This window comes from Globicephala melas, chromosome 2 (assembly GCF_963455315.2).
Source record: "Globicephala melas chromosome 2, mGloMel1.2, whole genome shotgun sequence".
Taxonomy (NCBI): Eukaryota; Metazoa; Chordata; class Mammalia; order Artiodactyla; family Delphinidae; genus Globicephala; species Globicephala melas.
Window position 1 is genome coordinate 20493166 of NC_083315.2, and position 13082 is coordinate 20506247.

The window sequence follows — 13082 nt, forward strand, 5'->3', positions numbered from 1 at the left end:
GATCCTCTGATCCTTCCCTGGTTGATTGGTTGTTTTTAACATTTGTGTTCCTTAATTCCTGTGGAAGAAACCTTAAGGTCCTTAGTTTGGGATACAGGACCATTAACAATCTAATGGCAACCTCATTTCCAGTGCATTCCCCGTCTTCCAACTTAGATTGCACTCTAGTCAAATCAGGCTACTAACTGTTTCCCAACCAGGCCGGGTCTTGGCTGCCATCATTCCCCACGTCTCTGCTTGGTGAAATCCTACACGCATTTTAGGATTTCTGTCCATTTGGCTGTGGATTCTCTCCTGAAACATCCCTCACCATTAGAAATGTTATTCCGTCCCTACTCTCGGTTCCAGAGTCCTCACTTGCTCCTTGTTCAGTACTTAACATACTGTGTCATAATTATATACCCCTGTCTCCAACGACTTGGTAATCTTCCCATGGAGAGACCCGAGCCCCAGAATTCTAAAGGGCTCGATTCTCAATTAGCAATAATTGTGCCTCAGATAAACCTCATTGGCTACGATACTGCCACTGCTCAAAGCTAGGGCTCGATTCTCTACCAGTGTTTCTCAAAGTGTGTCTTAGAACACTCATTCTGCTGGATGTTAATCAACATTATATAGTGCTTATAGTGTTGTCAGTGCTGCTATAAATACTTTGCATGTAGGTAGGTATTATTATTATCCATTTTATAGATGAAGAAACTAATAGCTAATAAGTGGGAGCGCTAGCTAGGATTCAAATGCAGGCAGTATTGTTCCAAAGGCCATGCGCTTAACCTGACATGATTTGAACCTATGACATCACACTATATTGTCCCTCAGTTTAATAGGTATTATATGATACAGGGGTTTTTTTTTTTTTTTTTCCATACACGGATTTCTCACTTTAGTGGCCTCTCCCGTTGCAGAGCACAGGCTCCGGACGCGCAGGCTCAGCGGCCATGGCTCACGGGACCAGCCGCTCCACGTCATGTGGAATCTACCCGGACCGGGGCACGAACCCGAGTCCCCTGCATTGGCAGGTGGACTCTCAACCACTGCGCCACCAGGGAAGCCCCAAGAGTTTTAAGAATGAATGCCCTATTTAATAAACACTGGGTTAAGCAAGTTTAAATAGGTGGATCTTTGCTTCTTGGAGCTTTTCATATGTTAATAAACATTGTGAATTTCCAAGAGGAGGCTGTAGTTAACAGCATTTCTCACACCATCTCAGCTACCAAACCCTATTGTTTCCCATAGATTACTTATCTTGCAGGTTAATGTCTGTGCAGTATAATTTGGAAAATATTGCTTTAGATCAGTTTTTCCAAATTCATACCACATTGTAACTTAATAAATTATCCAAATTTTAAACTGAACTATTGTAATAATATATGTGAATATTATATATTTATCACATTCTTTTTTTACCCTCAGTTTTACTGAGATGTAATTGATATACATCACTGTATAAGTTTAAGGTGTATAGCATAATTGTTCAACTTCTATACATTGTGAATTGATTACTATAGTAAGATTAGTTAGCATCCATCATGTCATATAGGTACAATAAAAAGAGGCAGCAAAAAAACCCTTTTTTTCTCGTTATTATGGGAACTGTTAGGATTTATTCTCAAGAATTTTCATTTATTCCATACAGCTGTGTTAACTATGATGGTCATCATGTGTATGTTACATCCCTCATACTTATTTTTCTTATAACTGAAAGTTTATACCTTTTGACTATCATCTCCCCCTCCCTGCTCCTGCCTCTGGTAACCACAAATCTGATCTCTTTTATGAATGTTGTTTTTTTTTTTTTATTCCAAAAGTGAGATCATACAGTATTTGTCTTTCTCTGTCTGACTTATTTCACTTAGCATAATGCCCTCAGGGTCCATCCATGTTATTGTAAATGGGAGGATTTTTTCATTTTTTTATAGCTGAATAATATTCCATGGTATGTGTGTGTGTGTGTGTGTGTGTGTGTGTGTGTGTGTGTATGTATGTATGTGTATGTATATCACAACTTCTTTACCCATTCAGCCATTGATGTTTCCATGTCTTGTTATTGTAAATAATGCTGCTATGAGCATAGGGGTGCAGATATCATTTTTTAAATAAATAAATTTATTTATTTATTTATTTTTGACTGCATTGGGTCTTCGTTGCTGTGCGCAGGCTTTCTCTAGTTGCGGCAAGCAGGGGCTACTCTTCGTTGCGGTGTGCAGGCCTCTCACTGCGTTGGCTTCTCTTGTTGCAGAGCACAGGCCCCAGGTGCACAGGCTTCAGTAGTTGTGGCATGTGGGCTCAGCAGTTGTGGCTTGTGGGCTCTAGAGCGCAGGCTCAGCAGCTGTGGGGCACGGGCTTAGTTGCTCCACGGCATGTGGGATCTTCCCGGACCAGGGCTCGAACCTGTGTCCCCTGCATTGGCAGGCGGATTGTTAACCACTGTGCCACCAGGGAAGTCCCCAGATATCATTTTGAGTTAGTGTTTTCATTTCTTTTGGATATATTCCTTGAAGTGAAATTGCTGCATCATATGGTAGTTCTATTTTTGAGGATCCTCCATACTGTTTTCCACATGTACCAGTTTATAGTGCACAGGGTTTCCCTTTTCTCCACATCCTCATCAAGCATTTATTATTTCTTATCTTTTTATAATTGCCATTCGAACAGGCAGGAGTTGATATTGTGGTTTTGATTTGTGTTTCCCTAATGATTAATGATGTTTTTTCATGTACCTGTTAGCCATTCATATACTGTATTTGGAAAAATGTCTGTTCAGGCCTCTTGCTCATTTTAAAAATTGGATTATTGGTTTTTGTGCATTGAGTTGTATAAGTTGGTTATATATTTTGGATATTAACCCCTTATCAGATGTATGGTTCACAAATGTTTTTCCTCATTCTGTAGATTGTCTTTTAATTTTGTGGATGATTTCTTTCACTGTGCAGAAGCTTTTCAGTTTGATGTAATCCCACTTACTTAGTTTTGATTTTGTTCCTTTTGCTTTATGTGTCATATCTAAAAAATCATGATCCTTGGATCCATGATCCATGTCAAGGAGCTTTTTCTCTGTTTTCTTCTAGGCGTTTCGTCGTTTCACGTCTTACATTTAAGTCTTTAATCCATTTTGAGTTAATTTTGGTGTATGGTATAAGATAGGAGTCTTGTTTCACACTTTTACATGTGACTGTCCAATTTTCCCAGCACCATTTATTGACAAGACTGTGTTTTCTCCATTGAGTATTCTTGGCTCCCTTGTCAAATATTAGTTGACTGTATATGCTTGGGTTTATTTCTGGGCTCTTGATTCTGTTCCATTTATCTATTTGTTTATATGCCAGTACCATACTGCTTTGATTACTGTAGCTTTATAGGATAGCTTGGAATCAGAAAGTGTGATGCCTCCTGTATTGTTTTTCTTTCTTAGGATGGCTTTGGCCATTCAGGGTCTTTTTAGTTCCATATAAATTTTAGGATTGTTTTTTCTACTTCTCTAAAAAATGCCATTGGAACATTGATAGGGATTGCATTGACTCTGTTGATGGCTCTTGGTGGTATTGACACTTTAACAATATTAATTTTTCCAGTCCGTGAACATGGGATCTATATCCATTTATTTGTGTTATCTTTGATGTCTTTCATCAGTGTCTTGTAGTTTTTGGATTTTAGATCTTTCACCTCCTTGGTTAAATTTATTCCTAAGTATTTTGTTGTCTCCAATGCTATTGTAAATGGAATTGTTTTATTTCTTTTTCAGATAATTTGATGTTATAGAAATGCTACATGACTTTTGCATGCTGATTTTGTATCCTGCAACTTTACCACATTTGTTGATTAGATATAACAGGTTTTCTTGGTGGAGTCTTTAGGATTTTCTAGATATAAAATCATGTTGTCTGAAAATAGACACAGTTTTACTTCTTCCTTTCCAATTTTGATGCCTCATATTTCTTTTTCTTGCCTGATTACTCTGGCAAGAACTTCTAGTACTATGTTGAGTAGGAGTGGTGAGAGTGGGCATCCTTGTCTTGTTTCTGTTCTTAGAGGTAAAACTTTCAATCTTTCACCATTGAATATGATTTAGCTGTGGGATTATCATATATGGCCTTTATTATGTTGAGGTACATTCCTTCTATTCCTAATTTGTTAAGAATTTTTATCATTAATGGATGTTGAATTTTGTCAAATGCTTTTTCTACATTTATTGAGATGATCATATGATTTTTTTCTTTCATTCTAGTAATGTGGTATCACATTGATTTATGTGTGTTGAACCATCCTTTCATCTCAGGTATAAAACCCTCTTGATCATGATGAATGATCCTTTTTATGTGCTTTTTGATTTGATATTATTTTATTGAGAAATTTTGCATCTATATTTATGAAGGATATTGGTGTGTTGTTTTCTGGTAGTGTCCTTTCTAGCTTTGGTATGAGGGTAATGCTGCCCTTGTAAAATGAGTTTGGGAGTGTTCCCTCCTCTTTGGTTTTTTGGAAGAGTTTGAGAAGGATTGGCTGAAGCCTTCTTTAAATGTCTGGTAAAATTCACCAGTGAAGCCATCTGGTTCTGGACTTTCTTCACTGGGGTATTTTTGATTACTGATTCAATCTCCTTATTAGCAGTTGGTCTATTCAGACTTTCTATTTCTTCCTGAATCAAACTCATAGTTTGTATGTTTCTAAGAATTTTTCTATTTCTTCTAGGTTGGCCAGTTTGCTAGCATATAGTTGTTCATAGTAACCTCTTATGATCCTTTGTATTTTTGTGGCATCAGTTGTAATGTCTCCTTTTTCATTTCCTTTTTTTTTAAAAAAAATTTATTTTTGTCTGTGTCAGGTCTTAGTTGCGGCATGTGGGATCTTTCGTTGTGGCGCACGGGCTGTTTGTTGCAGCACGTGGGCTTCTCTCGTTGCAGCGTGTGGGCTCTCTAGTTGTGGCAGGTGGGCTCCAGAGTGCATGGGTTCTGTAGTTGTGGCACGTGGGCTTAGTTGCCCCCACAGCATGTGGGATCTTAGTTACCCAACCAGGGATCGAACCCCCATCCCTTGCATTGGAAGGTGGATTTTTAACTGCTGGACCACCAGGGAAGTCTTGTCCTTTCTCATTTCTAATTTTCTTGCGTGGGTCCTCTCTTTTTTCCTTGATTAGTCTAGTTAAAAGTTTGTCAACTTTGTTTATCTTTTCAAAGAACCAATTCTTAGTTTGGTTAATCTTTTTGATTGTTTTCCTGTTATTTCATTTATTTCTGCTCTAGTCTTGAGTATTTCCTTCCTTTTGCTAACTTTTGGCTCAGTTTGTTCTTCTAGTTCCTTAAGGCGTAGAGTTAGGTTGTGTATTTGGGATCCTTCTTGCTTCTTAATATAGACATTTATTGCTATGAAATTCCGTTTTAGAACTGCTTTTGCTGTATCCCATAAGTTTTGATACGTTGTGTCTCCGTTTTTGTTTACCTCGATACTTTTTAATTTCACCTTTAATTTCTTCTTTGATCTATTGGTTGTTTAGAAGAGTGTTATTTAATTTCCACGTTTTTATGAAATTTTCAGTTTTCCTCTTGTTATTGATTTCTAGTTTCATACCATTGTGGTCAGAGAAGATACTTGGTATGATTTCAGTGTTCTTCGATTTGCTAAGGCTTGTTTTGTGGCCTAACATGTAGTTTATCCTAGAATATGTTCCATGTGCACTTGAGAAGAATGTGTATTCTGCTTTGTAGGATGGAATGTTCTATATATGTCTGTTAGGTCCATTTGGTCTATAGTGTTCAAATTCACTGGTTCCTTATTGATTCTCTGTTTGGATAATCTATTCATTTTTAAGAGTAGGGTATTTAAAGTCCCCAACGATTATTGTATTGCCATACATTTTCTTTTAGCTCTTCTACAATTTTTGCTTTATATATTTAAGTGCTCTGGTGTTGGGTGCATAAATATTTAGTTGTTATATCTTCTTGATGTATTGACCCCTTTATCATTATATAATGGCCTTCTTTGTCTCTTTTTACCATTTTCAGTTTAAAGTCTAGTTTGTCTGATATAACTGTAGTTACCCTTTTTTGGTTTGGTTTGGTTATGCTTTCCTTGAAATATCTTTTTCTATCCAATCACTCTCAGTCTCTGTGTGTCTTTAAGGCTAAAGTGAGTCTCTTGTGGCAGCATATCATTGGATCTTGTTTTTTGTAAATCCATTCAGCCATCCTTTGTCTTTTGAGTGGAGAATTTAATCCATTTACATTTAAAATAATTATTGATAAGTAAGGACTCACTATTGCCATTTTATTAATTGTTTTCTGGTTGTTTTGTAAGTCCATTGTTCCTTGTTTCTTATCCTGCTGTCTTTTTTTGCGTTTTGATGTCTTGTGGTATCACTATGCTTTGACTTCTTTGTCACGTTCTTTTGTGTAATTACTACAGGTTTTTTCGCTTATGGTTACCATGATGCTTACATAAAATATCCTAAAATTATAACACCCAAATTTAAACGAGTAACGTAGCTTCAATAGAATTCCTATGCTTTACACTTTTATTTCTCCCCCTCACATATTAGGTTATTGATGTTACAGTTTACATATATTTTATATTGTGTAACTAAGAACAGATCATTGTAGTTTTGGTTATTTTTACTATTTTTTTTAACTTTTAGAGTTTTAAGTGAATTATGTACCACTATTGCCTTATTACAAAATCTAACTTTGACTATATATTTACTATTACCAGTGAGTTTTACACTGCCTTATGTCTTTATGATGTTAACTAGTGTTCTTTTATTTCCACTCAAATAATTCCATTAGCATTTCTTGTAAGGCAGTTCTAGTGGTGATGAATTCCCTCAGCTTTTGTTTGTTTGGGAAAGTCTTTATCTATCCTTCATTTATGAAGGACAGTATTCTTGGTTGACAGTTTTTTTCTTTCAAAATTTTGAATATGTCATCCCATTCTCTTCTGGCCTGAAAAGTTTCTGCTAAGATAATCTGTTGGTAGTCCTATGGGGTTCTCTTGTATGTAACTTCTTTCTTTTTTCTTACTGCTTTAAAAAATCTTTTTTGTCTTTGACTTTTGACAATTTAATCATAATGTGTATTGGTGTAGCTTTCTTTGGGTTCACCCTGTTTGGGATCATTTGGGCCTGTTGTATCTGGATGTTTAGTTTGGAAGTTTTTAGCCATTATTGCTTTAAATATACTTTCTGTCTCTTTCTCTTCTGGAATTCCCATGATGTGAATATTTTCTTTTCATTGTGTCCCATAAGTCTGTAGGCTTTCTTCACTAGTTTTCATTCTTTTTTCTTTTTGCTCTGACTGGATAATTTAAATGTCTTATCTTCCAGGTCATTGATTCTTTCTTCTGCATGGTTGAGTCTGCTTTTGAAGCTCTCTGTTGAATTCCTCAGACACTTTTTGTATTTTTCAGCTCAAGAATTTCTATTTGTTTGTTCTTTTTTGATGGTTTCTCTTTCTTTGTTGAACTTCTCATTTTGTTAACTTCTTGTTTTGTTAATACATTGTTTTCCTAATTTCATTCAGTTGTTTTTATTTTCTTGTATTTCACTAAACTTCTTTAGGGGGATTATTCTGAATTCTTTGTCTGACAGTTCATAGGTCTTTATTTCTTTAAGGTCAGTTATTTGAGCTTTATTAATTTCTTTTGGTGGTGTCATATTTTCCTGATTTTTTAATAATCCTTGATTCCTTACGTTGGTGTCTCCTTTTCCAGACTTTGCAGGTTTGCTTTGGTAGAGATAGTTTTTATCATTAGCTCAGTTTGGGTTTTTACACATGTCTGCTGGTAATGTCCTTGGACAGGTGGGGCCTGCTGTAAGGTCTGATTTTGGTGAGGCAACTGTTTGAACTGTGAGGTTGGGGTGAGGGGTGTGTGCCACTGGCTGAGAACAGCTGGATAGAACTGCTAGCTTGTTCCCTGTCCAAGTGAGGCTGTAGGATGGGCTTTGTGGTTGCCTGGATTCTCTGGTCAGGCTTACTAGATGGCCAGGACTGGGTACTATGCTCAGCAGTAGGTGGGGCTAAGAGTTAGCTTCCCTGCAGTTTGAGGACCTGAATCAGGCAAGAGTGTACACTGAATATTTCTGGTCAGGTGATGCCAAGGCTTTGCTCTGCATAGAGGGAAAGCCATGGGCTGTGCTCTTTGTTCAGGTGTCGCTGTAAGAAGGGCTGTTGGGTGGGCTATGCAGCTTGCTGCGTACTCTGGTAAGACTCTCTGGTCTGGCAGGCTGAAGGCTGTATCCAGTAATGAGTGGGGTTATGAATTCGTTTCTCTGTCTGGGCATAACAGAAGCAGCTCCAAGGCTGCTAAGGTTCTCTGTGGTCTTGGTGCAAGCTAACCCATGCCCCAGGTGGTCCCCTGGCTGAACAGGGCCACTGGTTTTGTTTTTTTGTTTTGTTTTTTAAATTTATTTATTTTTGGCTGCGTTGGGTCTTCGTTGCTGTGTGTGGGCTTTCTCTAGTGGTGAGCAGGGTCTACTCCTTGTTGCGGTGCGTGTGCTTCTCATTACGGTGGCTTCTCTTGTTGCGGAGCAAGGGCTCTAGGTATGCGGGCTTCAGTAGTTGCAGCATGTGGGCTCAGTAGTTGTGGTGCACAGGCTTAGTTGTGCCTTGGCATGTGGGATCTTCCCGCACCAGGGCTTGAACTCGTGTTCCCTGTAATGGCAGGCAGATTCTTAACCACTGTGACACTAGGGAAGTCCCGGGCCACTGGCTTTGCTTTGGGGGTGATCAGCTCTGCCTACCTGCTTCTTGGCTCAAGCATTGCTGGGTTATGCAGCAGGTTCCAGGTGTTCTTGCAGCTCTTTCTTTCACATGGAGCTGGGGGCCGTACTCTGCAGCATGTGAGTTATGACTCAGCTCTTCTGCCTGGGTGGGACTGGGTGGGCCCACTTCAGGCAATTCCCAAATTTTCCAAAACAAGCTTTCCGGTGAGGGGATGCAGGGGGCAGGAGCCATCCTCCACAGCAGGTGGGGCTGACTCAGCTCTTCTGCCTGGGTGTGAGCAGACCAGCCTCCAGGGCCAGCAAAGCTCACATGAGGACCTGAATCAGGCAGACCTGCACCTTGCTGAGTTCTCTGGTCACGCTGCACCACCACCTTGGTTTTGCAGGTGAGCAAAGCCACAGGTAGGGACTACTACTTAGGTTCTGCAGGTAGGAACTTGGTCTGCCAAGGTCCAAGGGTTGGTTGCTGGAACCCCCTCCCCACTTCTTCATCATGATCAGACTCCCCATGATTGAGCCTCACGGATTCCCGTGATTCCTATGGGGTGAAGCTAGAGTTGGGGCTCCCACAAAGTGACCTATTGTGCTAGGGAGGCTGGATGTCACCCCTGGGCTCTTTTTTCTCACTGGACGAACCGGAGGCTCTGGGAAGAGCTCGTGGCATGGTGCTGTGCTGCTCTGGTCTGGGGGAGGGGCATGTGATCCACATGTGGCTGCTTCTCCTACTCTTCTGTTGCAGTTTGTCTTATCTCTGTGGTGGTGGAGAGTGGGGTGCTGCAGCCTCACTTTGTTCCCAGGATTCTCTCAGTGGTGTCTTGCCCATGATAGTTGTTAGCTGTTCTTCTTGTAAAGGGGAGTGAAGTCAGGAATGACCTATGTCACCTTCTTGGTCACGTCACTCCTATCATATTCTTTAGTGACAGAGTCCTCAGTGTTTCCTTTTTGGTTTGTTCTAGCCAATACATGACTGGGCTGAAGGGGGTACTAGGAGTAGGGGTATGTCTAGCCCTGTAGGGGAAGATGAACCTGGAATGTGGAATACACACTCACAGTGGGATGGGAAGGTGGGAGCTGGGTGAAGAGCAAGCTTCTGGGCTTGGGACCCTGGAGCTCCAGGTGGATGGTGACTGCACCATCAGCTCTGCAGGACATTTTCTCATGCCATAGCCCCATCCTTCATTCCCGCCGAGACACTGTCTCCCCTTACCAGTCCCCTCCCTGCCGCATTGCACTCCTTGATGGGAAGGCTCCCATTTGTTTCAGGTCATAGTTTTTTAAGTGGTGAAGTTATTGGATGGAACACATTCTGTAGACTGCTAAGAATGTGCCATAGACGGTCAGTTGGGAAACACGACTCTTGAGCACATAGGGCACTTTGCTCAGCTCTGCCCTGGGTAGAGACGTTGGTGTTGAGAAGACTTTCCCAGCTCTTCCACCCCCATCACCCAGTGTATTTCATTCTTCTCTAGGACAGACCTTTAAGCTTTAGCCAGGGAGACATTGTGTCTGAGTAGCACTGAGCTCCGTGAAGGACTAGAAAGTTTGAAACAGCTGCCATCTGTTTGTGGCTCTTCAGTACATAATCCTGTGTGGGTGCTGTGGTGATATAGTGTCCACTGTGGGGAGAGAGTGTTTTGTTTGGACCATCTGCTCTTGCTGGTTTGAAGGGTTTCTCCTTACTTGGCAGATATGCTAATCAAGGCAAAGTCCTGGAGGCAGGGCCATGTATTACTTTTCTTTGCACTGCCAGCCCCTACCCGCGTGCCTCGCGTGGAGTGGCTGCTTAGTACATGACTTTTGAACAAATGAATGATTAGTGGATTATGCATTATCCTTGTGGTAGCTGTTGACAAGTTGGGACACATTACTTGTATTCAAGTGCATTTCCTGGATGCCTGGAGCTACATGGCATCCTGGCAGCAGCATGGACTGTTTTGCCTTCAAGGCTGTTCTGATGACTTAGTTGTACTGTATTGCTTGTGGGCTGGCCCGGCTCCCATCCTGCTCCAGGCACTAACTTGGCAGGCTCAACAGTAGCTGCAGCTGAGAGGACGTGAATTGACCTGCTTCTCAGGAGTGCCTTAGCATCCAGTGCCTCTAGTCATAGTTTTCTATTGATTTGTACTCAGGTCAGTGGTCTGGTCTCTTAGATATGAAGAATATATCTAGGGACAGTCCCTAGGTATAAAATACTCCTGAGAGGGTACAAAATTTAGCTTAAGACAAGATGACAGTAGACCTCAAGGTAGTTTGACCTAATTGCAGGAATGTTTTTCCACTCAGGACCCAGTAGCTGATTAGCTCTGTGGCAACAAAGCAGAGCCTGCATATTTGGGGTGCACGAGCAGTTGAGTGTTCTTCCTCACCCCCATCTGTGCCCCAGGTCTCCCATAGTGGCTCCTGACTTCTGCCACCAGTTTCCACCATCCTCATCCCATCCCATAGTCAGACTTCTCTCCACAAATATTTCCTGAGTTGTCCATTCCATAAGGAATGCTTTTCCCTCCCTAGCAAGGTCACCTGCTACATCCATCCACCCACCCATCTGTCCATCCAACAGTTCTGAACACTGACTATATGGCAGGCACTGTGTTGAGGCACTGGGGATACAGCAATGAATGAGACACAGTCACTTCCTTCAAAGAGCTCACAGTCTAGCTTGGGAGACAGACGTAAGCAACGTGTAAACACACAGCAAATAGTGAATGTCATGATGCGTCGCAGACGGTGAACTACGGGAACACAGAAGTGGTAGAGAGATGAGGAAAGGAGAAGGAAGGAGAGAATGATTCCAAAGACAATAAATGTATGTCACGGGGCTTAGGTAATGGTGGCCCTGTCTGATTTCCCTTCTTCTAAAGCAGTGGTTTTTAACCTTTTGTGCTTTTAGTAACAAAATTGTATTTCTAAATAAAATTCTGCATGGACCACCAATAAATAAAACAAGCTAAAGCAGAGCACCTTCGGTTAAACTGGGCGTGTGGTGACGTGGTCTAGCGAGCTCTCTGCTTGGCTCTGCCTAGGCTTCTGAGCTCTGACCCCTGCTCTTCCCAAGGTGGTCAAAGACCTATAGGTTCTGGTTGCTACTGAGGACACAGCTTTGCCTTGGAAGGGCATAGAACCTACAGGCTTGTTACAGGCGAACCTCCAGGTGATTTTGTCATTCCCACATAGGACCTAAACTGGATGGCTGGGCTTTTCTTTTGGGTAAGAGATACCTAAATATAATACTTAAAGGTAGGGAGGGGTGGATTCGAGTGAGGAATCAGTTTCCTTTTCTGAGGATGGAGTTAGTTGTTCCCCAAGGCTTAGGGCAGCCTAAGGGTGGGTATGCCTCTAGTGTACAGTTTCTCACGAGGGGAAAAGCCTGTCCTGGAGCTTGTTGGTGCAGAGATGTCTGCTGGAGGACCTGCGGTTTCTGGTCAGACCTTGTCCATAGTTGTCCAAGGAACCCAGGGAGAACTGTGGGGCTCTCTGGGGATGGCTGAGTGCATACCTAGCAGGAAAAAGTAATAGACCAGGCCAGTGGAGGGGAGCTTAGCCCACCATGTCGGTAGATACGAACACCGCTACTAACTGGTTGACCTTACTGAATACTTACAATGTGATGGATCCTCATCTCGGCGTTTTTTAAGTATTGGCTTAGTTAATCCTCATAACAACCCCTTGCAGTAGGTATTATTCTTATGCCCGTTTTGCCAACGAGGAAATTAAGGCACTGAGAGGTTACACGGGTGATGAGTGCTAGAGCTGGCATTCCAACTGAGGCGGCGTGGCTCCAGAGAGTATGCCTAAGTATTGAATACTTTCCCTACCTTTAACACCAGCTTCGCGCTTGAGGGGTCATCTAGCGTCTCAAAGCTGGGGACTTGTATTTGGGGCTTTGATCAGTTGCAGAACACATACTATGTCTTTTATATTTTTGTATGCAATATACATATTTATATATTTTTTATTTTTAAAAATATCCTTCAGATGTGGGCAGGCAGAAGTTGGTGCCAGGCAGCTTCACTGCCAGTAGCGAAAGGTTCAAAGAAACGGTGCATTCCCCCTAAAGCAGCTCCCGCCTGACAGACCCTCAGACCCTCAAGCTGTGGCTCTGAGCTGGTCTCCCAGCACGCAGCCCCCGGCTGGTGAGTTCCGGAGTGGGGGACGATGGAATCGGGGCTGCAGACCTGAGAGCGGAGTATGTCAGTGTTCATCCTTTCTTCCCTGAGGCTCAGAGCTCTTCTTCCCATTATTGCCTCAAATGTGTCCTTTTTCATAGAGGATTCTTTCTAGCAATGTGACTGATGCTCAAGGTAAGCCCACCAGCTCTTCAACACCCGAGCCCAGTTCATGTAGACCAGTGGTTTTAACCTTTTTTAAAACA

General features: G+C 41.7%; 1 pseudogene; it reads right to left on the minus strand.

The window, feature by feature from the left end:
- Nucleotides 1-410: 410 nt before the first annotated feature.
- On the minus strand, nt 411-538 carry LOC115842347 (U4 spliceosomal RNA; annotated as a pseudogene).
- Between the last annotated feature and the right edge of the window lie 12544 nt (nt 539-13082).